The sequence below is a fragment of the Thalassophryne amazonica genome, chromosome 5, assembly GCF_902500255.1.
Source record: "Thalassophryne amazonica chromosome 5, fThaAma1.1, whole genome shotgun sequence".
In the NCBI taxonomy this organism is placed as follows: Eukaryota; Metazoa; Chordata; class Actinopteri; order Batrachoidiformes; family Batrachoididae; genus Thalassophryne; species Thalassophryne amazonica.
This window is the reverse complement of record NC_047107.1, coordinates 64177108-64202008: the sequence shown is the minus strand read 5'-3', so window position 1 is coordinate 64202008 and position 24901 is coordinate 64177108. Positions and strand designations below refer to the sequence as shown.

At 44.9% G+C, this 24901-nt stretch overlaps 1 long non-coding RNA gene across 1 annotated transcript in view; it reads right to left on the bottom strand.

The window, feature by feature from the left end:
* Positions 1 to 4076: 4076 nt before the first annotated feature.
* LOC117510644 overlaps positions 4077 to 24901 on the bottom strand; it is a 28739-nt gene continuing 7914 nt past the window's right edge. Inside the window, exons 2-4 of the long non-coding RNA XR_004560775.1 lie at positions 12674 to 12685; positions 7559 to 7570; positions 4077 to 4087 (exon numbers count right to left, since the gene is read on the bottom strand). This is a non-coding gene — a long non-coding RNA (uncharacterized LOC117510644). The remainder of the gene's footprint in view (positions 4088 to 7558; positions 7571 to 12673; positions 12686 to 24901) is intronic.

Here is a 24901-nt window from a genome sequence, read left to right as displayed (position 1 = left end):
TTATTCAACTAAACTGCAAATATATGTATTTTTTAACATTCATGAAACACTTCTCTAAACAAGGCCGTAGGGTCACTGACCCTAAAGAGATTCCCTCCTTGGCACAGTGATCTATTTCTTCTTGTCTCTTTCTCTAAAATTGTATATAATAAACATTAGATTATTAATATATAAACAAAAATAAATTTAAGAAATATTACAATTTGAAAACAAATGCACCCAAACGTGATGACAGCTGCAACTGCTTAATGCTAACTTTTAACATTGAAAATGCCATAGACATGGACTGCATTTGGTAAATGGACTGCATTTATATAGCGCTTTTCCATCTGTATCAGATGCTCAAAGCGCTTTACAATAATGCCTCACATTCACCCCGATGTCAGGGTGCTGCCATACAAGGCGCTCACTACCCACCGGGAGCAATAAGGGATTAAAGGCCTTGCCCAAGGGCCCTTAGTGATTTTCCAGTCAGGCGGGGATTTGAACCCATGATCTTCTGGACTCGAGCCCAACACCTTAATCACTAGACTATCACCTCCCCCAGGTTCCAGGTCAGACATGCTAACGCATTAGCATCGGGATCCGTATCGTGATCCGGATCACCACTAAAATTTAATCACTTGTTCCTCTTGTCATTTCCAACCACTCCACAAAATTTCAACAAAAATTAATTTAAGAAATATTACAATTTGAAAACAAATGCACTCGAACGTGATGACAGCTGCAACTGCTTAATGCTAACTTTTAACACTGAAAATGCCATAGACATGCTAACGCGTTAGCATCAGGATCCGGATCGTGATCTGGATCACCACTAAAATTTCATCACTTGTTCCTCTTGTCATTTCCAACCACTCCACAAAATTTCATCAAAATCCATTCAAAACCTTTTGAGTTATCCTGCTGACAGACAGACAAACAAACAAACACGACCGAAAACATAACCTCCTTGGCGGAGGTAATTAAAGGTTTAACGACACAATCAATTATATTTTTATCAATGACATATCAAAGTTATCGTGATCAGTTGATTGTTTTCCCGAGTAAAAATATGTTGGGAAAGTGTTGGACAACTTTTTTATTTTTGATGATTTCATTTAAGAGCTTCCATGTGCCTTTGATGTTTGATTTATTTTCTTCCAACAAATCACTGTAATACTGCCTTTTGCAAGATCGCATAATATTAGTCAATTTGTTTTTATTTGTCTTGTATTTACTCTCAGCCTCAATTGTTCTATACTTTAAAAATGTTTCTTTTTGCATGCATTCAGTAGTCCCTTAGTGATCCAGGGTTTGTCAGTATTTCGCTTGAGTGCAACATTTGATATCAGTGGGCAATGTTTATCATACGACTTGGAGATAATGGAGATAAATGATTCATATGATTGGTCAATGTTTTCAGTATAGATGCCACGCCAATCTTGGTGTGATAAATCCGTTCTAAGATTGGCCATAGATTCCTTTGTTATTTTTCTTTTGAAATTTGGAGTATCAATATGATCAACAAAGGAATTGTAAACAACAAAAACCGGCAGGTTATCACTGATGTTACTAATAAGTAATCCACCCGTTAAATTCCCAACAATGATGTTTGTCAACATATTGTCAATAAGGGTCGATGTGTTTGTAGTAATCCTGGTTGGGTTTGTTATTGCTGGATATAATCCCATACAGAACACATAATCTAGGAATTCCGCTATATGCATGTGGCCATGAGGATTTAGAAAATCTATGTTAAAGTCTCCACAAACAAATAAAAGCTTATTGTTTTTAACTGAGCTGTACATCTCAGTCAATTTCTCTACAAAAATGTTCATATTTGACCCAGGAGCTCTGTAAATACAACTTATAATTATGTTTTTTGATTTTTCACAAATAATCTCCACAGTAAAACATTCCATAACACCATCCAAAGAAAATGACATATTCAGAACAATTTCACAGTAATGATTAGATCATTACAGTTGATTAGACCCACACCACCACCTCATTTGTTTGCCCTGTTTCTGGCAAAAAAAAAAAAAAAAAAAATCCTCAATGGTTAATGTGATACTTTTGTTAAACATCACTGAATTAAAGCTGAAAGTCCACACTACAAGCACATCTTGATTGTTTCATTGCAACCCATTATGTTTGTGTAAAATAATGCCAGTGCCCAAATACTCAGGAACCTGACTGTATGACAAACATTACCATGCCAACATGCTAACTATGGTTAGCAAATGCAGCTAACCAAGTGTCTTTAATGCAACCTCCCAATATTTAAACATAGCATGTCAGTGAAATAGTGTTGTGAAAGTGTCGTGACACGGACCCACAACAGGGGGCGTTAATGAACGGACAATGGATAAGCCAAAAGTAACAATTTAATGTTGTGAATCGCACAACGACGTACAGACAATAACAATATGGTGACTGTCAATTATACACAAGGTGACGTGTGGGCAGGCTCGACGATAGAAGACGCCTGGCGAGAGAAGAGCCGGATCCCACACAGCTTCCACCACCAACGGAGCTGAAGAACACCGGAGCCGCCAAGCCCTGCGCCCCAGGTGGCCGCTGTCTTCAGCAGTCAGACCCGGTACTGCTGGCAGAAAACAGAGACAGTCCTGATGAGTGTGAGGTCGCACACTCAGTAATCCCACAGTCTGTGTTCTTTAAGGAGAGAGAACCTCCACCTCCAGAAACAATTTCACCCGTGCAGCTCCTGTTAGTCTCTTCCCTGGATGGAGTGAGAGACGAAGACCGTCGCAGTCCACACCAAACGCCAATCCCACAGATAAGGACACACCACAGGAAAACGGCTGCAAAGAAGTTCAGATTGTTACTCAATGTAAGTCAGCAGAGAAGTTACCTGAATGGTAGCTGATTTCTTGGCGGGGAGGTGGAGTTGCAGTCCGGCCTTTATGGTGGTGGTGATGAGTAGTGGATGAGTGACAGCTGGTACGGATGATGAGTGACAGCTGTCACTCCTGGTCGCTCCAACGCCCTCTCGTGCTTGAAGCCCGCACTTCAAGCAGGGCGCCATCTTGTGGTGGTGGGCCAGCAGTACCTCCTCTTCAGCGGCCCACACAACAAATAGTGTGGCATGAATAGTGGTTTACCCCAAACCCAAAAATCCTGGAACTTCTAAAAAGGTTTCATCACTGAAAGAGAGTAAATGTTAAATGTACAAAACAATCAGGAAATAACCAGAGCTGTGATGGTCAGGAGAAAACGCTGTGAATTTTAATTATGACACCTTCAGTGATGGTGCCGTAAACTCTCCTCAGCAATGCTTCTGGTGGCACCATTTGCCTTATCGAGGTTTCAAATCTCGCAAAATCTCACAAAACTTCGAAGAGTTCACTGCTCTGCGAGGTGTCAGTAACATTGAGAACTGCACTGAGACGCTCTGATCAGGCTGCACTTTAACCGCTGCACACGGACAACACCGTTAACATCGCAACATAAAACTCTTTGTTTATTGTGCCTAAAACCCTTGTGAATATGTTATCTGGGTTTATAGATGTTGTTATTGTGTTTGTTTTACGTAAACATGCGAGAATCTCAGGTTGTTTCTTCGTTATTTTCAGTGGGAATCGCTGTGAGCTGCGATCACTTCCTGTTCATGTCATTCTGGGGGAAAGTGAAGTTTGCTCTTTAACGTCCTGATTATTGTCCTTTACAACACAGTCTGTCCAGTTGGTTCTAGACTAATATATATATATAAAATGTCTGAAATTCGGTTTGCATTTATTAAATTCCACATAGGTTAAACATAACAGACATGGAATACTTGGAATATTTGTTTGAGCAAGTTTTCAGGGTCTCATGCAGCAGTCTATTATTAACGTGATGAAAAGCATAAAAAATTACATTTTGGCCGTATAATGTTCATTTGCAATCGTCCTCGTGGTTTCTCAGTGTCATTTTGATTGCAAAGGATTACGTGTCATTTGACGCGCAAAGGATTATGGGATATCTCAATAGGGCGAATGTAACAGCTTTTAGCACCTAAACAGCGTCAACTTACAGCGTGATCAGATCACACACGTGCGCTCTCACGGGTAGTGGTGCGGTGACATGCAGCCCATACACACACCTCTTTGTCAGGCCGTTCTTTGTGGACTTGTATCTTTTCAAGGGAGCCATTCTGTCCCTCAGTGGGACCACCAGTGAGTTCGAGACACCGCCAAATTGGACTCTGGCACTAATTGGTTACGCTGCTAAAGGCCGACGCAGTCATGCTTTGAAGACAGGAATGAGCTTGGCGATGTGAGGATGGTGCGCGGTGGTGCTTATGTGTGCCAAAGAGACAGATCCTAATTAGAGGCTTCTGATGCACATGAGAATCTGACAGGAGATCAGTACCCTCCACCCTGTAAACCGGTTTGTATCTGTGTGATCAGAGCGGCTCAGTCTGGTGCTTGCTGCTGGTTGGAAGGTTTGGCGCCGTCCTTTGTTTGCTGTACTTCACCCTCTTTGATTGACATCTGGGGCAAGTGAGGACATATGGCTTAGAGAGAGAAAAGAGCTTTGCCTTCCTCAGATTAGTATTCTCCTCCACCTCCCCAAATTCCTTCTCTCTCTGCTACACTCTCCTCTCTATCTTTTGGCTCCTCTCCTGGATTCCTCTGTTCATTTGGAACACTTACATTGAGCCAAATGCTTATTTTGAAGACTCCTCCGTTGTGTTTTTTGTTGCTATCTCCCTTCATTCCCTCTGTTGTAAACATTTGGTTGCGCAGACATTCGGTGATGGAACGTTGCTGAACAAACGCCTCTGTCAATGTGCCGCTGACGGGGGGTTGATGGAGGATCGACTTGCGCTCTATTAGCCCTGAGATAAATCAGCTCAAACCATAACACAGTCAGCAGCGCTCAAACCTCAGCAACCATTGGTGCTAATACCATGGATGAAGCTGCACATTCTCGAGGTTAATTAAGTGGGCTTTTGTCAAGCTTAAGCTTTTGTTTTGTTGGAAAAATCCAAAAGCTTTGTGACTACTGAAAGATTCCCAAACACTTTTTTTTTCAGGTATTCCATCAAGACCAGGAAGAGTAATCAAACAGGAAAACATTGCACCAGATTTATAATCATGTTCTAAACCAGGGGTGCCCAAGTTCGGTCCTTGAGATCTACCTTCCTGACACTCTTAGTTGTCTCCCTGCTCAAACACACCTGAATCCAATGAAAGGCTCATTAAAAGCCTGCTAACGACTCTTTCATTGGATTCAGGTGTGTTGGAGCAGGGAGAAAACTAAGAGTGTCAGGAAGGTAGATCTCGAGGACCGAACTTGGGCACCCCTGTTCTAAACATTTATCTTTTAAGATTTGTTTTTAAAACATATGTCTAAAGAAGTTGTAGGTGAGCAGCAGTACTTCCAGAGAAAAAGCAGCTTGATGCCTACCACAGGAACATCTATGTCTAAGCATTTACAGGAAGAGGAAGAAGAAGAAAAAGCAGTACTGCAGCCTCTCAAGGACTCAAAGAAGCAGAGTGGATTATCTGAAAAAGTGGATTCCTGGATAACTGTATTCTGAGAGCACCATAAGACACTTAATAACAACATAGCAAGGTTTTCGACAGAGTGCAAATTACACGCTAACGGGGGGAACTGCCTTTCCTAAGATTAGTTAGCTAATGTTGCTGGGATAAATGTTACCTTTAGATACCTGACATTGTGTAGTAAGGTGAAATCTGGATTGACATATGTTCCTGACCTCGTAGAGTGTCGGCCTTGTGAGTGAGAAGTCTGGTGTTGGTGATGGGAGGAGGGAGTGCCAAGATGGCACCGTTGTGTGTGGCTGCTCGTCTGATGCTCTCCAGTCTGTTTGTTATTGTATTATTTTTAACTTATTCTGTTTTTGTGTATGATCACCACATGCTGCTGGATCTCCAGCTCCCGGTCCAGAGTGCGGTGCATTTATCGGCAGGTGGACAGAAGTTTCTCCCCCCATTTTTATCGGAGGTTCCGGCTTTTTTGTGCCAGGCTCCTGCCCTGCCTTTTTGCAGAAAGCACAAAGGCAGTGCATATCTCAGCATGCCTTGGCCCAGCCACTGCACCCTGCTATGGAAGTGGCTGCTACCATTGAGGTGTTACATAGATTTACAGAATTTAATAGTATTTCATTAGGTGCGCTGACGAAACTTGTGACATCTACAAAAAGCACAACCTGTTTTTCATCCCATACAACAAAACTGTTTCGGGACTTATGGCCCATTCTTGGGCTGACTGTGCTGGAAACTGTTAATCTCTCACTAACTTCTGGATCTGTTCTTAAATGCTTTAAATTTGCACTGATTAAACCATTACTTAAGAAATCTAATCTTGACCCTAGTGTATTGAAAAATTATAGGCCAATATCAGATTTATCATTTTGTTCTAAAATTTTGGAAAAAAGTGGTTTCACAGCAACGCTGAGACCCTGTGGGACATAGAGCTCTGTGTCCCTAGGGTGAATAAAAATTCTGTGGGACATAGAGCTTTTTTTGTGCCCCAATCCTGTGGAATGATCTCCCCGTATTAGTGAGGCAGTCAGACTCTGTGGAGACATTTAAATCGCATCTGAAGATGCATTTGTTTTCTATTTTATATGATTAATATACTGTTTACTATGCTTTTATTCGTTTTTTTAACCTTTTAACTTTTTAATCATGTTTTTAACCTTTTCATCATGCTCTTTGATGTTTGATTGAATTTGTTTGGTTTTTATTGTTGAGTTGTTTTATGTGAAGCGCCTTGAGACAAAACTGTCGTGATTTGACGCTCTATAAGTTTAATAAATTGGAAAAAAAAAATTAAATTGGTGTTCCAACCCCACTGGCGACAAAAATATGCTTGTAACCAAGCATATTAGCTAATTAAACTGCAACTTAAGGCAAAAGTTACAAACTAGCTAAGTCTAGTATTCATTTGTTACCAACAACAATATTATGTTATTGTCAATATTATAATTGTATTAGGGGCCTCTCTGGGCCCCAAGAATCCTTGTCCTTATTCTCCACTTTTCAGCGCCCCTGAGCCCAGGAAGCCTGTCCAAATAAGTTTTTGTGCCTCACCCCCCTGAAATTCATTATTAAATCATATTAAATATGTTTAATACAAATACATAAATAATTTAAAGCTGATGAACAGAGGTACAGTGTTGTGTGGGCCACCAGAAGAGGAGGTACTGCTGGCCCACCACCAGAGGGCGCCCTGTCTGAAGTGCAGGCTTCAGGCACGAGAGGGCGCTGCCACCTCCCAAGAGCGGCCGGGTTGACAGCTGTCACTCATCGGCTATGACAGCTGTCACCAATCATCTGCGCCTCACCCCAAATAAAAGCAGGACGACACCTCCACCACGTCGCCGAGATATCGTTCTTCCAAGGAGGTAACTCTCTCAGCCTGAGAATTCCTAAACGTTGTTTTCAGTTGATACATTGTTGCAGCTGTCTTCCCGAAGGACCGGCGTATGCTGCGACTGCTTCGCTCTGCATTCCGCTAGATAAGTAATTAGACAGGAGCTGCACGAGCGTGTGATTAGAGGTGGAGGTGGAATAACCAACATCCTTGTTACGGGGTGTACACACACCCACACCTGACTGTTTTTGCTCTTCGCCAGCAGTACCAGATCTGACACGCAGAGACGGTGGCCACCTGGGAGACTCGGGACCTGGCGGCTCCAGTATCCTCCTGGTTCGGTGGCGGAGGAAATCGTGTGGTTCCGGTTCTTCTCCAGACGGACGTCTCCTATCATCGAGCCTGCCCACACGACACCTTTATTAATTGACTTTGTATTCATTCTATAATCTGCTGTGTGTAGTTGTGGCATTCACAACAGTAAAGTGTTCAAATTTAACTTCTCCTATTGTCCGTTCATTTGTTGTGGGTCCGTGTCACTACACTTTCACAACAGGATATCTCGGCCACCGTCATGGACTCCGAGGGGCGTCACCCAGCAGTTGAACAGCCAATGGGAGAGCAGGGTGCACAGGTGTCTGCAGGAGGCGTGATTGGTGAGTTGCAGCACATCCTCACCGGCTCGGTTGGATCAGATGACCGAGCAAAACATCCTCCTGAACAGCAGGGTGGGGGCTCTCTCTGCACAGGTGGCAGCGAGCGCTCAGGGCGCTGCTGCAGCTCTTCCTCCTGCCGACCCTGTGCAGGATATAAATGTTCCACTGGTCGCTCAACAACTCCTCCCACCATCCCCTGAAGCATACATAAGCCCCCCAGAGCCGTACGGAGGTTGTGTGGAGACTTGCGCAGACTTTCTTATGCAGTGTTCGCTTGTCTTTGCACAACGTCCCGTCATGTACGCGTCTGATGCTAGTAAGGTAGCTTATGTGATTAATCTGCTTCGAGGAGAGGCATGCGCTTGGGCTACGGCGCTTTGGGAGCAAAATTCACGGCTCCTTCATACGTACACTGGGTTTGTGAGGGAGTTTAAAACCGTGTTTGATCACCCTAACAGGGAGAGACCGCTTCAACTGTGCTGCTGTCAATGAGACAGGGACGCCGGAGCGCAGCCGCTTATGCAGTCGACTTCCGCATTGCGGCTGCGAGGTCCGGTTGGAATAACGCTGCGCTCCGCGCCGCCTTCGTAAACGGACTGTCGTCGGTCCTGAAGGAGCACCTGGTGGCCAAGGACGAACCGCGGGAATTAGATGGGCTTATCGACCTCATTATACGGTTAGGCAATCGGTTGGAGGAACGCCGTCGGGAATGAGACGAGGGGCGTGGCCGGGCACGCGCCGTCCCTCTTCCTTCCGGGTCCGAAAAAGGTCCGCCCTTCCCACGCTCCATGGCCTCTACACCCCGTGTGGCTACAGCTCCCCTTGCTGACGAAGCTATGGACACGAGCAGGGCCACATTCAGACCACCGAATAGACAGAGGAGGCTTCCCCGCGGGGCGTGTTTTGTTTGCGGCTCAATTGAGCACCAATTGAGAGACTGCCCCGAACGGTTAAACACCAACGCCCGCCCCTAGAAACTGGGCTTAGGGTGGGCCAAGAAATTCACGTGGGACACACACATATTTCCACACGACTCCCAGTTACAATGCTTAGCGGGGATTTAACCCTTCAGGCCCCAGCACTGGTAGACACAGGGTCAGAAGGGAATCTGCTAGACAGCAGATGTGCCAGGGAGGTAGGGCTCCCCCTGGTGGCGCTGCCTTCGCCATTGCAGGTGCGAGCACTGGATGGCACCCTACTCCCTTTAATCACACACAGGACACTACCAGTAACTCTGGTGGTGTCAGGGAATCATCGGGAGGAGATAGAGTTTTCTGTGACTCCCTCTACCTCCCGTGTGATTCTGGGGTTCCCATGGATGTTAAAACACAATCCCCGGATTGACTGGCCGTCCGGGGTGGTGGTTCAGGGGAGCGAGACCTGCCATCGGGTGTGTTTAGGATCCTCGGTCCCTCCCGGTTCCCAGGCTAAGGAGCAGGTCAAAGTCCCTCCCAATCTGTCGGCGGTGCCGGTTGAGTACCACGATCTTGCTGACGTTTTCAGCAAGGATCTGGCACTCACCCTTCCCCCGCACCGTCCGTACGATTGTGCCATCGATTTGATTCCAGGCGTGGAGTTCCCGTCCAGCAGGCTGTACAACCTCTCATGACCTGAGCGCGAATCGATGGAGACCTACATCAGGGACTCCTTAGCTGCCGGGCTGATCCGGAACTCCACCTCCCCGATGGGAGCAGGTTTCTTTTTTGTGGGCAAGAAAGATGGCGGTCTTCGTCCATGCATTGATTATCGGGGGCTGAACGAGATCACGGTTCGCAACCGATACCCGTTGCCTTTGTTAGATTCGGTGTTCACCCCCCTGCATGGAGCCAAAATATTCACAAAGCTGGATCTTAGGAACGCATATCACCTAGTTCGGGTCCGGAAGGGAGACGAGTGGAAGACGCCATTTAACACCCCGTTAGGTCATTTTGAGTACCTGGTCATGCCGTTCGGCCTCACTAACGCACCCGGGACGTTCCAAGCTTTGGTAAACAACGTCTTACGGGACTTCCTGCACCGATTAGTCTTCGTATATCTGGACGATATACTCATTTTTTCTCCGGACCCTGAGACTCATGTACGGCATGTACGTCAGGTCCTGCAGCGGTTGTTGGAGAACCGGCTGTTTGTGAAGGGCGAGAAGTGTGAGTTTCACCGCACCTCTTTGTCCTTCCTGGGGTTTATCATCTCCTCCAACTCCGTCGCCCCGGATCCGGCCAAGGTCGCAGCGGTGAGAGACTGGCCCCAACCTACGAGCCGTAGGAAGCTGCAACAGTTCCTCGGCTTCGCAAATTTTTACAGGAGGTTCATCAAGGGGTATAGTCAGGTAGTTAGCCCCCTGACAGCCCTGACCTCACCAAAGGTTCCCTTCACCTGGTCGGATCGGTGCGATGCCGCGTTCAGGGAGTTGAAACAGCGCTTCTCGACTGCACCCGTCTTGGTGCAGCCCGATCCCAGTCGAACGTTTGTGGTTGAAGTGGACGCCTCTGACTCAGGGATAGGAGCCGTGCTATCCCAGAGCGGAGAGACCGATAAGGTCCTTCACCCGTGTGCCTATTTCTCCCGCAGGTTGACCCCAGCAGAACGGAACTATGACGTGGGCAATCGAGAACTCTGTTGGAGGGAGCGTCAGTGCCATTCACGGTTTTTACTGACCACCGGAACCTGGAGTATATCAGGACCGCCAGGCGGCTGAACCCCAGGCAAGCCTGCTGGTCACTGTTCTTTGGCCGTTTTGACTTCCGGATCACCTACCGCCCCGGGACCAAGAACCAGAGGTTGGATGCCTTGTCCCGGGTGCATGAAAATGAAGTCAAGACCGAGCTGTCGGATCCACCAGAACCCATCGTACCGGAGTCCACTATCGTGGCCACCCTTACCTGGGACGTGGAGAAGACCGTCCGGGAGGCCCTGGCACGGAGCCCGGACCCCGGAACAGGGCCAAAGAACAAACTGTACGTCCCACCAGAGGCCAGGGCTGCTGTCCTGGACTTCTGTCACGGGACCAAGCTCTCCTGCCACCCAGGGGTGCGAAGGACCATGGCAGTGGTCCGGCAGCGCTTCTGGTGGGCGTCCCTGGAGGCTGACATCCGGGCATACATCCAGGCCTGCACCACCTGCGCCAGGGGCAAGGCGGAGGGACTCCTTCAGCCGCTTCCTGTGCCTCATCGCCCCTGGTCCCACATTGGTCTGGATTTCGTCACGGGCCTCCCGACGTCCCGGGGGCACACCACCATCCTCACGATAGTGGACCGGTTCTCCAAGGCGGCCCACTTCGTGGCCCTCCTGAAGCTCCCGTCGGCCCAGGAGACAGCGGATCTCCTGGTCCACCATGTCGTACGTCTGCAAGGGATACCAACAGACATCATCTCAGATCATGGTCCCCAGTTTTCCTCGCAGGTTTGGAGAAGTTTCTGCCGGGAGCTGGGGGCCACCGTGAGCATCTCGTCTGGGTATCACCCACAGACCAACGGACAGGCAGAATGGGCTAACCAAGAGCTGGAGCAGGCCCTGCGCTGTACCACATCCGCACACCCGACGGCTTGGAGTGAACACCTGGCCTGGATCGAGTATGCGCATAACAGCCAAGTGTCCTCTGCCACCGGCCTCTCCCCGTTCAAGGTGTGTCTGGGGTACCAGCCCCCTTTGTTTCCTGTGGTGGAGGGAGAGGTCGGTGTGCCCTCGGTCCAGGCCCACCTGCGGAGATGCCGTCGGGTGTGGCGCACTGCCCGTTTGGCCTTGTTGAGGGCCCGGACGAGGGCAAAGACATATGCAGACCGTCGACGGTCCCCGGCCCCCGCATATCAGCCCGGGCAGGAGGTGTGGCTATCTACAAGGGACATCCCCCTCCAGGTTGATTCCCCCAAACTCAAGGACCGATACATTGGGCCCTGTAAGATCCTCAAGGTCCTCAGTCCCGCCGCAGTGAGGATCCAACTCCAGGCCTCACTGCGGATCCATCCGGTATTCCATGTGTCGAGACTGAAACCACATCACACCTCACCCCTCTGTACACCCAGTCCGGCGCCGCCTCCTGCCCGTATCATCGACGGGGAGCCGGCTTGGACAGTGCGCCGGCTCCTGGACGTCCGTCGAATGGGCCAGGGTTTCCAGTATTTGGTGGACTGGGAGGGGTATGGACCCGAAGAACGCTCCTGGGTGAAGAGGAGCTTCATCCTGGACCCGGCCCTCCTGGCCGATTTTTACCATTGCCACCCGGATAAGCCTGGTCGGGCGCCAGGAGGCGCCCGTTGAGGGGGGGGGTCCTGTTGTGTGGGCCACCAGAAGAGGAGGTACTGCTGGCCCACCACCAGAGGGCGCCCTGTCTGAAGTGCAGGCTTCAGGCACGAGAGGGCGCTGCCACCTCCCAAGAGCGGCCGGGTTGACAGCTGTCACTCATCGGCTATGACAGCTGTCACCAATCATCTGCGCCTCACCCCAAATAAAAGCAGGACAACACCTCCACCACGTCGCCGAGATATCGTTCTTCCAAGGAGGTAACTCTCTCAGAATTCCTAAACGTTGTTTTCAGTTGATACATTGTTGCAGCTGTCTTCCCGAAGGACCGGTGTATGCTGCGACTGCTTCGCTCTGCATTCCACCAGATAAGTAATTAGACAGGAGCTGCACGAGTGTGTGATTAGAGGTGGAGGTGGAATAACCACCATCCTTGTTACGGGGTGTACACACACCCACACCTGACTGTTTTTGCTCTTCGCCAGCAGTACCAGATCCGACACGCGGAGACGGTGGCCACCTGGGGGACTCGGGACCTGGTGCCCACACGACACCTTTATTAATTGACTTTGTATTCATTCTATAATCTGCTGTGTGTAGTTGTGGCATTCACAACAGTAAAGTGTTCAAATTTAACTTCTCCTATTGTCCGTTCATTTGCGCCCCCTGTTGTGGGTCCGTGTCACTACACTTTCACAACATACAGAAGGGCATCATGAGAGACAGGTCCTGGATGAATAAGAAGTACAAGATCAATCAATCAATCAATCAACTTTTTTCTTATATAGCGCCAAATCACAACAAACAGTTGCCCCAAGGTGCTCCATATTGTAAGGCAAGGCCATACAATAATTATGAAAAACCCCAACGGTCAAAACGACCCCCTATGAGCAAGCACTTGGCAACAGTGGGAAGGAAAAACTCCCTTTTAACAGGAAGAAACCTCCAGCAGAACCAGGCTCAGGGAGGGGCAGTCTTCTGCTGAGACTGGTTGGGGCTGAGGGAAAAAAACAGGAAAAAGACATGCCGTGAAGGGGGGCAGAGATCGATCACTAATGATTAAATGCAGAGTGATGCATACGGAGCAAAAAGAGAAAGAAACAGTGCATCATGGGAACCCCCCCACAATCTACGCCTAAAGCAGCATAACCAAGGGATGGTCCAGGGTCACCCGATCCAGCCCTAACTATAAGCCTTAGCGAAAAGGAAAGTTTTAAGCCTAATCTTAAAAGTAGAGAGGGTATCTGTCTCCCTGATCTGAATTGGGAGCTGGTTCCACAGGAGAGGAGCCTGAAAGCTGAAGGCTCTGCCTCCCATTCTACTCTTACAAACCCTAGGAACTACAAGTAAGCACGCAGTCTGAGAGCGAAGCGCTCTAATGGGGTAATATGGTACTACGAGGTCCCTAAGATAAGATGGGACCTGATTATTCAAAACCTTATAAGTAAGAAGAAGAATTTTAAATTCTATTCTAGAATTAACAGGAAGCCAATGAAGAGAGGCCAACACGGGTGAGATATGCTCTCTCCTGCTAGTCCCCGTCAGTACTCTAGCTGCAGCATTCTGAACCAACTGAAGGCTTTTTAGGGAACTTTTAGGACAACCTGATAATAATGAATTACAATAGTCCAGCCTAGAGGAAATAAATGCATGAATTAGTTTTTCAGCATCACTCTGAGACAAGACCTTTCTGATTTTAGAGATATTGCGTAAATGCAAAAAGGCAGTCCTACATAATTGTTTAATATGCGCTTTGAATGACATATCCTGATCAAAAATGACTCCAAGATTTCTCACAGTATTACTAGAGATCAGGGAAATGCCATCCAGAGTAACGATCTGGTTAGACACCATGCTTCTAAGATTTGTGGGGCCAAGTACAATAACTTCAGTTTTATCTGAGTTTAAAAGCAGGAAATTAGAGGTCATCCATGTCTTTATGTCTGTAAGACAATCCTGCAGTTTAGCTAATTGGTGTGTATCCTCTGGCTTCATGGATAGATAAAGCTGGGTATCATCTGCGTAACAATGAAAATTTAAGCAATACCGTCTAATAATAGACGGTATTCACAATGAAATTAATTAATTGATTTTCATGCAGGTCACAGTCACAGTCAGTCAGAGCTGCGTGTCGTCAGAGTGAGCTGCAAAAAGTTTGTACCTGAGTTTTCAGAGGTGGTGTTTGTAGTTGCCATCTGCCACGCCGGTGTTTGCCAACCCGGACAGTGGGAATACCACCTCAACCGGCAACTTAGCCCCGCGACTGGACAGCAACAACGTCCGAGGCCCAACGTGGTGAATTCACTGAGGCCGCGCGCTGCGTCATTAGAGCCGCGCGTCACGAGTGCCGCTTCCCCGAGGCCTCGTGCAGCCACCGCGCATCCATCAGCGCGGAAACACCGAGGCCGCGCGGCACCAGCGAAGTGCAGATCCATCCCGGTGATAAACAACACAGGCTGTTAACATCGGCGATCGACAAGCTGCTCATAAGCCGACCATGGGGCCTAAGAAGGTTCTGACAGCGGAGGAAGGTGACGATATTAAAAAATCTCTGGACTTTTTATCAGAGGAGATTTCTGTTGTGAAGCAGCAACAGAAATCAATCATGGATCTGGTGGAGGAGGTGAAGGCATTACGGCTCCAGAATGCCGAGAAAGACCGGCATCTGGTGCAGCTGGAAAATAGAGTGGCTGAATTGGAGCAGTACACCAGAATCAACGACGTCATCATCACAGGTCTTCATATCAAACCACGGTCCTACGCACGGGCGGTAACAGATGAGAGCGGAGGGGAGCCCAGTGAACAGGAGGTCAGCTCTGTGGAAAAACAGGTTGCTGATTTCCTCCTATCTAAAGGTATAGAAATGGATTTAAATAACATTGAAGCGTGCCACCCTCTGCCCCGGAGAAATGACGGTGATAAACGAACCGTCATCATGAGATTCATCAACAGAAAACACAAAACAGCACTGTTAAAACAAGGAAGAAAACTGAAAGGGACAAACGTATTCATCAATGAACATCTCACCAAACGGAATGCCGACATCGCCAGGAAAGCACGCTTCTTGAAGAAACAGGGAAAAATCCAGCACACATGGACTTCAAACTGTAAAATATTCATCAAACTGAACGGATCACCAGAACAAGCAAAAGTCATGGCAATAAGGAACATCGAGGAGCTGGACAAATATGAACAATAGTGTTTCTTAAAGCGAGGATCTGGACAGATATGACCAATAAGGTATGAGGACACAAACACATCACAACACCATGACACAGACCAGAGGAACCTATTCATCTACTACCTATTCATCTACATCTGGAGACAAGAAGGATATAACTCAAAGGATTGCTGATCATGGAAAAGTAGAACTGAGAACATTTAAATACACAGACCACAATGTACTGGACTTGGAGCACGATATAGACCCAGACAATAATTTCTTCTCAAATATCAATGACAGTTGTTGCTATTATACAGATGAACAGTTTAATCGGATCATTAAAACGGATAACAAATTATCAATAATCCATTTCAACAGCAGAAGTCTATATGCAAACTTTAACAACATTAAAGAATATTTAAGTCAGTTTAAAAAAATATTTAACATAATTGCTATATCAGAAACATGGATCAATGAAGATAAAGGAATGGATTTTGAACTGGATGGATATGAATTTAATTGTGTAAACAGAAAGAATAAGAGTGGAGGAGGAGTGGCTGTGTATGTGGATAAGAACATGGATTATAAAATAGTAGACAATATGACAACTGTGATTGATAACTTATTAGAATGTATAACTATTGAAATATGTGAAGAAAAAAGCAAAAATGTATTGGTCAGCTGTATATATAGAGCACCAGGATCTAGTATTGAAACATTCACTGACTGTATGGGAAAAATGTTCTCAAAAACTAATCAAAAAACTGTGTTCATTTGTGGTGACTTAAATATTGATCTGCTCAATCCAAATAAGCATAAAATAACAGATGAATTTATCAGTATAATGTACAGTATGAGTTTATATCCAAAAATCACCAGGCCAAGCAGAATTACATCCCATAGTGCCACCTTAATTGATAATATATTCAGCAATGATATTGAGAATAACACTGTGAGTGGATTATTAATCAATGACATTAGTGATCATCTACCAGTTTTCATCGTTTATAATAGAAACCATCGGCGGAATCAGCCAGAGGAGAAAATAAAATACAGGCGAGTGCGGACAGAGGAAAACATGAACACACTAAAGAAGGATTTACAGGAGCAAAACTGGGAAAAGGTATACAGTGAAAGTGATGTTGATAGTGCATATGAAACTTTTTTACAAATATTTACATCATTATATGATAAAAATTGTCCAATTAAACAAGACTACAGAAAACAAAAAATCCAAGCTCGACCATGGATGACGAAAGGGTTACGAAATGCATGTAATAAGAAAAATACACTGTATAGAGAATTCATAAAACTAAAGACTAAAGAGGCAGAAAATAGATATAAGAAATACAAAAATAGATTAACTAATATTATACGGGTATGTAGGAAGGAATATTATAGTAACATATTATATAATAACAAAAACAATATTAAAGGAATATGGGATATATTAAATAGCATTATCAAAAATGGTAATAAAAAACAGAGTTACCCTCAGTATTTCATTGATAATAATGTCAAGAAGGAAAATAAGGATGAGGTAGTCAACGGTTTTAATAATTTTTTTGTAAATATTGGACCAAGCTTGGCAGAAAAAATTCCCGATTCCCAACCTGAGGATTTGGATAATAATCTCATAGAAAGAAATCCCTGTTCAATGTTCCTCACAGCAGTGGATGGAAATGAAATTATAGACATTGTGAATAATTGTAAATATAAAACATCTACCGATTTAAATGAAATTGATATGGTGGTGGTAAAACAGGTCATTGAATGGATTGTAGAACCATTAACATACATCTGTAACTTATCATTTCAAACCGGTAAATTTCCCAATCAAATGAAAATAGCTAAGGTTGTGCCGCTGTATAAGACTGGGGATAGACACCACTTCACAAATTATAGACCTGTTTCTTTGCTTCCACAATTTTCCAAATTATTAGAAAAGTTATTCAATAATAGATTAGACAAATTCATAAATAAACATAAATTACTTACTGATAGTCAATATGGATTCAGAGCACATAGTTCAACATCACTTGCATTAATAGAATCAGTTGAGGAGATTACAAACGCCATAGACCACAAATTACATTCAGTTGGAATATTTATAGATCTTAAAAAGGCTTTTGATACAATTAATCATGACATATTAATCAATAAACTTGAACAGTATGGGATTAGGGGGTTGGTGTTGCACTGGGTGAGAAGCTACTTAAGTAACAGAAAACAGTTTGTGAAGTTGGGGGAATATACATCATCATGCTTGGACAATGCTTGTGGCGTCCCACAGGGGTCAGTATTGGGTCCAAAACTGTTTCTAATTTATATAAATGATATTGTCAATGTTTCCAAAATATTAAAATTAGTATTATTTGCAGATGACACAAGCATTTTTTGTTCAGGGGGGGATTTGCAGGAGTTACTGAGGAGGATCAGTATAGAAATGGGAAAATTGAAAATATGGTTTGACAGAAATAAATTATCATTAAACTTAAGTAAAACAAAATACATGTTATTTGGCTATTGTAATACAGATATACAGGTTCAGTTACAAGTCGAGGGGGTAGATATTGAAAGGGTACATGAAAATAAGTTTCTGGGGGTGATAATAGATGATAAGATAAACTGGAAGACTCATATAAAACATATACAAAGTAAACTGTCAAGAAGCATTTCAGTTCTAAACAAAGCGAAACATATTCTGGACCACAACTCACTCCGCATTCTTTACTGCTCACTGGTTTTACCATATTTACAGTACTGTGCAGAGGTATGGGGTAATACTTATAAAGGTACAACACAATCACTATCAGTAATGCAGAAAAGAGCTATAAGAATTATTCATAATACTGGCTATAGAGATCATACAAATCCATTATTTTTACAATCCAAATTCTTAAAATTCACAGACTTGGTTCATTTTCAAACAGTACAAATTGTGTATAAAGCAATAAACAATTTACTTCCAGCAAATATTAAAAATATGTTTTTTAACAGATCAGGGGATTACAGTCTGAGGGGGAAATTTAATTTAAAGCATCAGTGGGCACGAACAACATTAAAAGGTTTCTGTATTTCTGTCTGTGGGGTGAGGATGTGGAACAGATTGGGAGTGGGGCTCAAGCAATGTCCAAGCATGAACCAGTTCAAACAGCGGTACAAAAATATGGTTTTTTCTGGGTATAGGGAGGAGGAAGGGTAATGAGGGTTAGGGTGTTTTTGTTGTTTGCTTCGGCTTGTAAATATATAGTATTTTGTATGTAAGTAGGTATGTGTAGGTGTATATTTATGTTTGTGTATATATATGTGTATATATGTATATGTGTATATATGTGTATGTTGATGTGTATATGTATGTGTGTGTATATATATGTATATATATATATATTGATATCGGTTTAGGTGTGTAGGAATTTATGTGTATATGTGGCAAAGGGTATTACTGGTTGTGGGGAAGAAGGGGTAGGGATAAATAAGCTGATGCTTCACCCTACCCCTTTTCGGACATGTTGGGTACACAGTAGGAACTTTTTTGTTGTTGTCTTTACTGATCTAGCTTGTAATTGTTGTTGTATCAAATGTTCGAAATAAACAGTTTTCATTCATTCATTCATTCATTCATTCATTCATTAATACTGATGTCCATAGCTGAGGCCCTGGAAACTGTCAAAGGCTCACAGCTCTGGTTACTCAGCTGAAGAGATACTCTAGAGAAGCAGAGGCCAAGAAAATAAATGACCTGTTCTCCAATGAGCCATCCAGGGTGTACTCCCAGCTGAAAGGGAAAAACAGTAATTCAAGAACATACCCGCCCAGAACTGAGACTGAGCAATAATGGAAGAACATCTGGGAGAAAGAGGCATCACACAACACCAATTCCAAGTGGCTGGTGGACCGAAGATCAGACCCCAGCCACCTCTCACAACAAGAACCAGTCAATATCATGAAGGCAGACATCCAACATCGAGTCTCAGTGATGACCTAGATAGCACCAGGGCCTAATATGATCCACACCTACTGGCTGAAGAAGCTAACAGCGCCCCATGTGCACCTGGCAGTAGAAATGGATGGGCTACTAACAGCGGGTACTCACCTAGACTGACTGGCTAACACAGGACACGACAATACTGATCATGAAGGACCCCCATAAGGGTACGACACCCTAAAACTACTGGCCTATTACCTGCCTCTCCACAACATGGAAGTTCAAGCATTATTACAACCAAGTTGAGAAGGCACCTGAGCTAATGCTCAGGGGAGCATTAGAAAGAGTGCCAGAGGGTCATAGCACCAGCTACTGGTTCACCGAGCAGTACACCAGGACCTAAGACCAGGCAGACCAATCTGAGCACAGCCTGGATTGTCTACAGGAAGGCCTATGACTCAGTGCCTCACACATGGATACTGGAGTGCTTGGCACTATACAAGGCTAACCGTGCACTGAAGCCTTCATCGGGAACTCAATGGGATTGTGGAAGACGTCACTGGATTCCAACTTCAAGGCATTTGCACAAGTCACCATCAAGTGTGGAATATACCAAGGTGATGCACTGTCCCCACTGCTGTTCTGCATAGGCCTCAACCCCCTCAGCCAACTCATCACAAAGAGCAGCTACGGATATCAATTCAGGAAAGGATTAGCCATCAGCCACCTCCTGTACATGGATGACATCAAGCTGTATGCCAAGTTAGCAATATGCTCCAGAGACAGTCCAGCACATAGCAGGATGCAAGATGCAGGCTGGGACAGCGGACACAGAGGCACAATCAAGTGTCTGGAATTGTATATAAGAACATCTGTGCTGCATATGGATTAGAAGTCCCCAAGTCCAGAATGGAGACGCCACTAAAGGTGGTTGAGAACAACAGGGCTAAGGTTCTGTGTGACTTCAAATTCCAGACAGACAAGCAGCTGCTGGCCAACCAACCAGACACAGTGGTGGTGGACAAGTGGAAGAAGACTGCAGTTGTGATTGATGTGGCAATCCCATCTAACAGCAACATCAGAAAGAAGGAGCATGAGAAAACAGAGAAGAACCAAGGGCTGAAGGAGCAACTGGAGCAGATGTGGAAGGTAAAGTCGAAAGTGGTAATAGGAGCACTAGGGGTTGTAATCTCCAAATTGGAAGACAGGCTCCAGCAGATTCCAGGCACAACATCAGAGGTCTTTGTCCAGAAGAGTGCAGTCCTACGAATAGCTAAGATACTGCGCCAAACCCTTAAATTCCCAGGCTTCTGGTAGAGGACCCGAGCTTGGGGAAGACACATACCACCCTCCCCTGTGGGGGATGACAGGGAAGTTTACATATATATGTATGTATCTACACACAAACACGCAGTTGTGTTCAAAATAATAGTAGCGTGTTTAAATAAAAAGTGAGTAAAGCTCAAAATCTTTATAATCGACATTTTAATAGTCAAGTGGTCTCCACGTATATAGCATCGATCACGGTGAAACCAGAGAGAGCTGACATTTGCCATTTGGTATGCTTATGTATTTTGGGTCAAGGATGAATGCTGCAAAAACAGAAGGTTGATAGGACAAATATTTTTGAGAAATTAGCTATTTTAGCTAACCAGTAAACAATGGATGTTGATTTATTGTGGTTGTAGTTCAATTGGTTTAATAAGTTTAGTTAAGTGTTATATTGCTCTTACCATCAGTGACTTATGTGTCATGTTGGTACCATGAGTGAAATGTGCACTGCTTTTAATATCTTCCGCCACCATCTGTCTTTGTCAAATTCAAAGCACCTGCTTACAGTAGATTGCAGAAAAGAATAAAAGCTGTGCGAGGGCGCAATTTTGGTCCCGCACAAACTGTGGAGAGCTGACATTTGCCATTTGATATGCTTATGTATTTTGGAATATTGGGGGAGGTGATGGTCTAGTGGTTAAGTGTTGGGCTTGAGACCAGAGGATCCTCTGTTCAAACCTCAGCCTAACTGGAAAATCACTAAGGGCCCTTGGGCAAGGTCCTTAATCCCCAAATTGCTCCAGGGTGTAGTGAGTACCTTGCATGGCAGCACCCTGACATTGGTGTGTGAATGTGTTTGTGTGAATGCGAGGCATCACTAAATAGCTTTGAGCTTCTGATGTAGATGGAATAGGCGCAATATAAATGCAGTCCATTTACCACAGTTGATATTACTAATCTTTTTAGAGAAGCTACATATATTAGCTAACAACAGTGAAAAATAGACATTGATATTTACATTCTGGACTCACACGCCAAAGCAGCAGGGGGCAGTAAATCATCTATATATTAAAAGCGTGAGTGTATGAGTGATTTTATTTAGCAAGTTCAATGTAAGTGCATAATTGAAAATATGTTAAAAATACATGGATGACGCAAGAAAGTGAAAACACTTATTTCCATTGTGGTCCATTTAAAAATCAAATGACAAAATAGAAGTAAAAATAAGATAATAATACAGATAATAATAATACTGTGTGTATACAATAATAATAATAATAATAATAATAATAATAATTTGATACCAAACCTCAAAGTGCTACAAGGGCAAACAGAGAAAACAGATAAAACAACAAAATACAGCAATTTCAACAATTTAAAACAGCGTATAAAAAAATATAAGTATAAGTATAAAAAGTATATATATAAGTATAAAAAAAATTAAAAAAGCGAACAGCATTTAGTCCATATACGCTTTTCTAAAAAGGAAGGTTTTAAGTCCTTTCTTAAAAGCATTCACCGTCTGTGGAGCCCTGAGGTGGTCTGGTAGAGCATTCCACAGACGGCGAGCTGCGGCCTCAAAGGCTCTGTTGCCCATAGTTTTAAGCCGTGTCCTGGGTGGGAGGAAACGGTGCAGTTGGCCTGACCGGGTCCGGGTTGATGTTTGTGGTATGAGCAGTTCGGTGAGGTAAGTTTGGGCCGCACCGTGCAGACAGTGATGGGTGTGCAGAAGGATCTTGTATTCTATACGAAGGTGAACAGGGAGCCAGTGGAGGGTGTGGAGGATGGGGGTGATGTGCTCATGTTTCCGCACCCTCATCAGGATCCTGGCAGTGCTGTTTTGAACATATTGGAGCTTTTGAAGGCTCCTGCCAGGGATCCCAATGAGGACTGCGTTACAGTAGTTCAACCTGGAGGAGACAAAGGCATGGACAAGCTTCTCTGCAGCAGGGAGGGAAAGGGACGGGCGCAGTCTGGAAATATTTCGTAGGTGAAAAAATGAAGTTTTGCATATGGAAGTAACGTGAGCATCAAAGGAGCTGGGGGTCAAACTTAACCCCCAGGTTGGTAACAGAGGGAGTGAGGGTAATGGTGTGGCCAAAGAATGAAACAGAGGTGATGGAGGAGGAGCGTAATTGATTTGAGGTTCCGGTTTGGATGGCTTCTGTTTTTGAGCCATTTAGCTGCAGGAAGTTTTGACTCATCCATGCCTTGATCTCCTCCAGGCAGGAGCTGAGACGGGTGAGGTTGGCGGAGAGGGGGTTTGAGGGGGAGATCTTGAGTTGTGTGTCATCAGCATAGCAATGGAAATTGATTCCACGCTTGCTGACAACACCACTGAGGGGAAGCATGTAGATGGTGAAGAAGGTAGGACCAAGAATGGAGCCCTGGGGGACCCCGCAAGTGACTCTGTGAGGGCTGGATTTTGCCTCCCCCACGGCTACACACTCAGTCCGTTCTTTGAGGTAGGAGTGAAACCAGTGAAGGGCAGTGCCAGAGAGACCAATGTAGTGGCGGAGACGGTGCAGGAGAATGTGATGATCAACAGTAACAAACGCAGCAGAGAGGTCGAGAAGAATGAGGAGGGATGTGGAACCGGAATCAGAAGCCATGAGCAGGACGCTGGTGACTCTGATGAGAGCTGTTTCAGTGCTGTGAGAAGATCGGAAGCCAGATTGAAATTTTTCATATGCAGAGTTATATTTGAGGTGAATGTAGAGTTGGGAGGAAACAGCTTGTTCTAAAATTTTGGATATGAATGGAAGATTTGAAATAGGTCTGTAATTTGACAATGTTTCAGGGTCCAGGGTGGGTTTTTTGAGTAGGGGTTTAATGAAAGCAGTTTTGAGGGAAGTTGGAATATTGCCATATTGCAGGTTTATGATTTTGGTTATGAGGGGACTGATGAATTTGTGGTGAGCTTTGAGCAGAGGAGAGGGGATCGGATCAAGAGGGCACGTGGATGGTTTAGAACTACGGATTAACTTCTCGACCTCCTGCTGCGTTATGGGGGAGAAATGAGACAGGTGTGTTGTGATGGGTGTTGATGGGAAGTCCAGGATGGCTCTGTTTAGAGGTGAAAATGAGGAACGGATATTATCTATTTTAGAGGTGAAAAAATTGTGAAATAAATTGCAGTTTGTTTCTGTATGAGTGTAGAATGAAGAGATTTGTGGTTTAGAATGTGATTTATAGTGGAGAAGAGTTTTTTTGAATTACCTGGGTTATTGTTGATGAGAGTGGAGTAGTGTTCTGACCTAGCCTTGGAAAGTGCCTTTGAGTATGTCCTGCGATGTTCCCGGTAAGCCAACTTGTGCACCGTCAGGCCAGATGTTTTAAAAGCATGCTCCAGGACACGGCCAGACCTCTTCATGGTCCTCAGCTCATTGGTGAACCATGGAGCGGAGCGGGTAAAGGTGACAGTCCGGGGTCCAGTCGTTGTGAGTGGGGCATGAATGTCCAGGATGGAGCTGAGGCTGATGTTGTAGAAGTCAGTTAGACTGTCAACTGAAAAATGTGAGGGTGGGGAAAGGAGTTGGAGATGTGTGCAGAGGGAGGAGGAGTCAATGTCTTTTATGTTTCTAAAAGTTATGATCCGTTTTGGTTTGTGGAGAGTGGATGATCCAGGGACTTTGAGGGTAACTGCCAGACACCGACGTCATACACCTCAAGGTCAGTAACAGGGAGACAGTCTGTAATTACCAGGTCCAGGATGTGTCCTTTGTTGTGAGTTGGGCGATCTATGAGCTGTTGGAGATTGAGGCAGTCCAGTACATGTTTGAATTCTGAGGTGAGTCGACAAATATGTGAGTCCATGTGTATGTTAAAATCACCAATAACCAGGATGTTTGAGTATGATGTACAGAGTGAGCTGAGAAAACTGTGTATGTCAGAAATAAAGGTCTGTTGAGTTTTAGGGGGGCGGTAGATGAGGGCAACTGTTCCAGAAAATGGGTTATTTAATTTAAAAACAAGACTCTCAAAGGAGCCATGGCTGGGCAGGCACTGAAATGGGGGACAGTTGGATGTTACTGTGGTATATAACAGCCAGGCCCCCACCTCGGCCAGTTGTGCGGGCCTTACTAATATATTTATATCCGGGTGGGCAGGTCTCATTTAGAGATGAGTAGACCTCAGGTTGTTGCCAGGTCTCGGTGATGCAGAAAATGTCAATGCCCTTCTCCAGGATGTGGTCGTAAATGAGCCCAGATTTGTTCATCAGGGATTGTGCATTGAAGAGCTCCAGCGTAGTGTGAGATTTGGTGACATGTCTTCTCAGAGGCTGGAGGGCGGTAAAATCCACTCTGGGTTTTC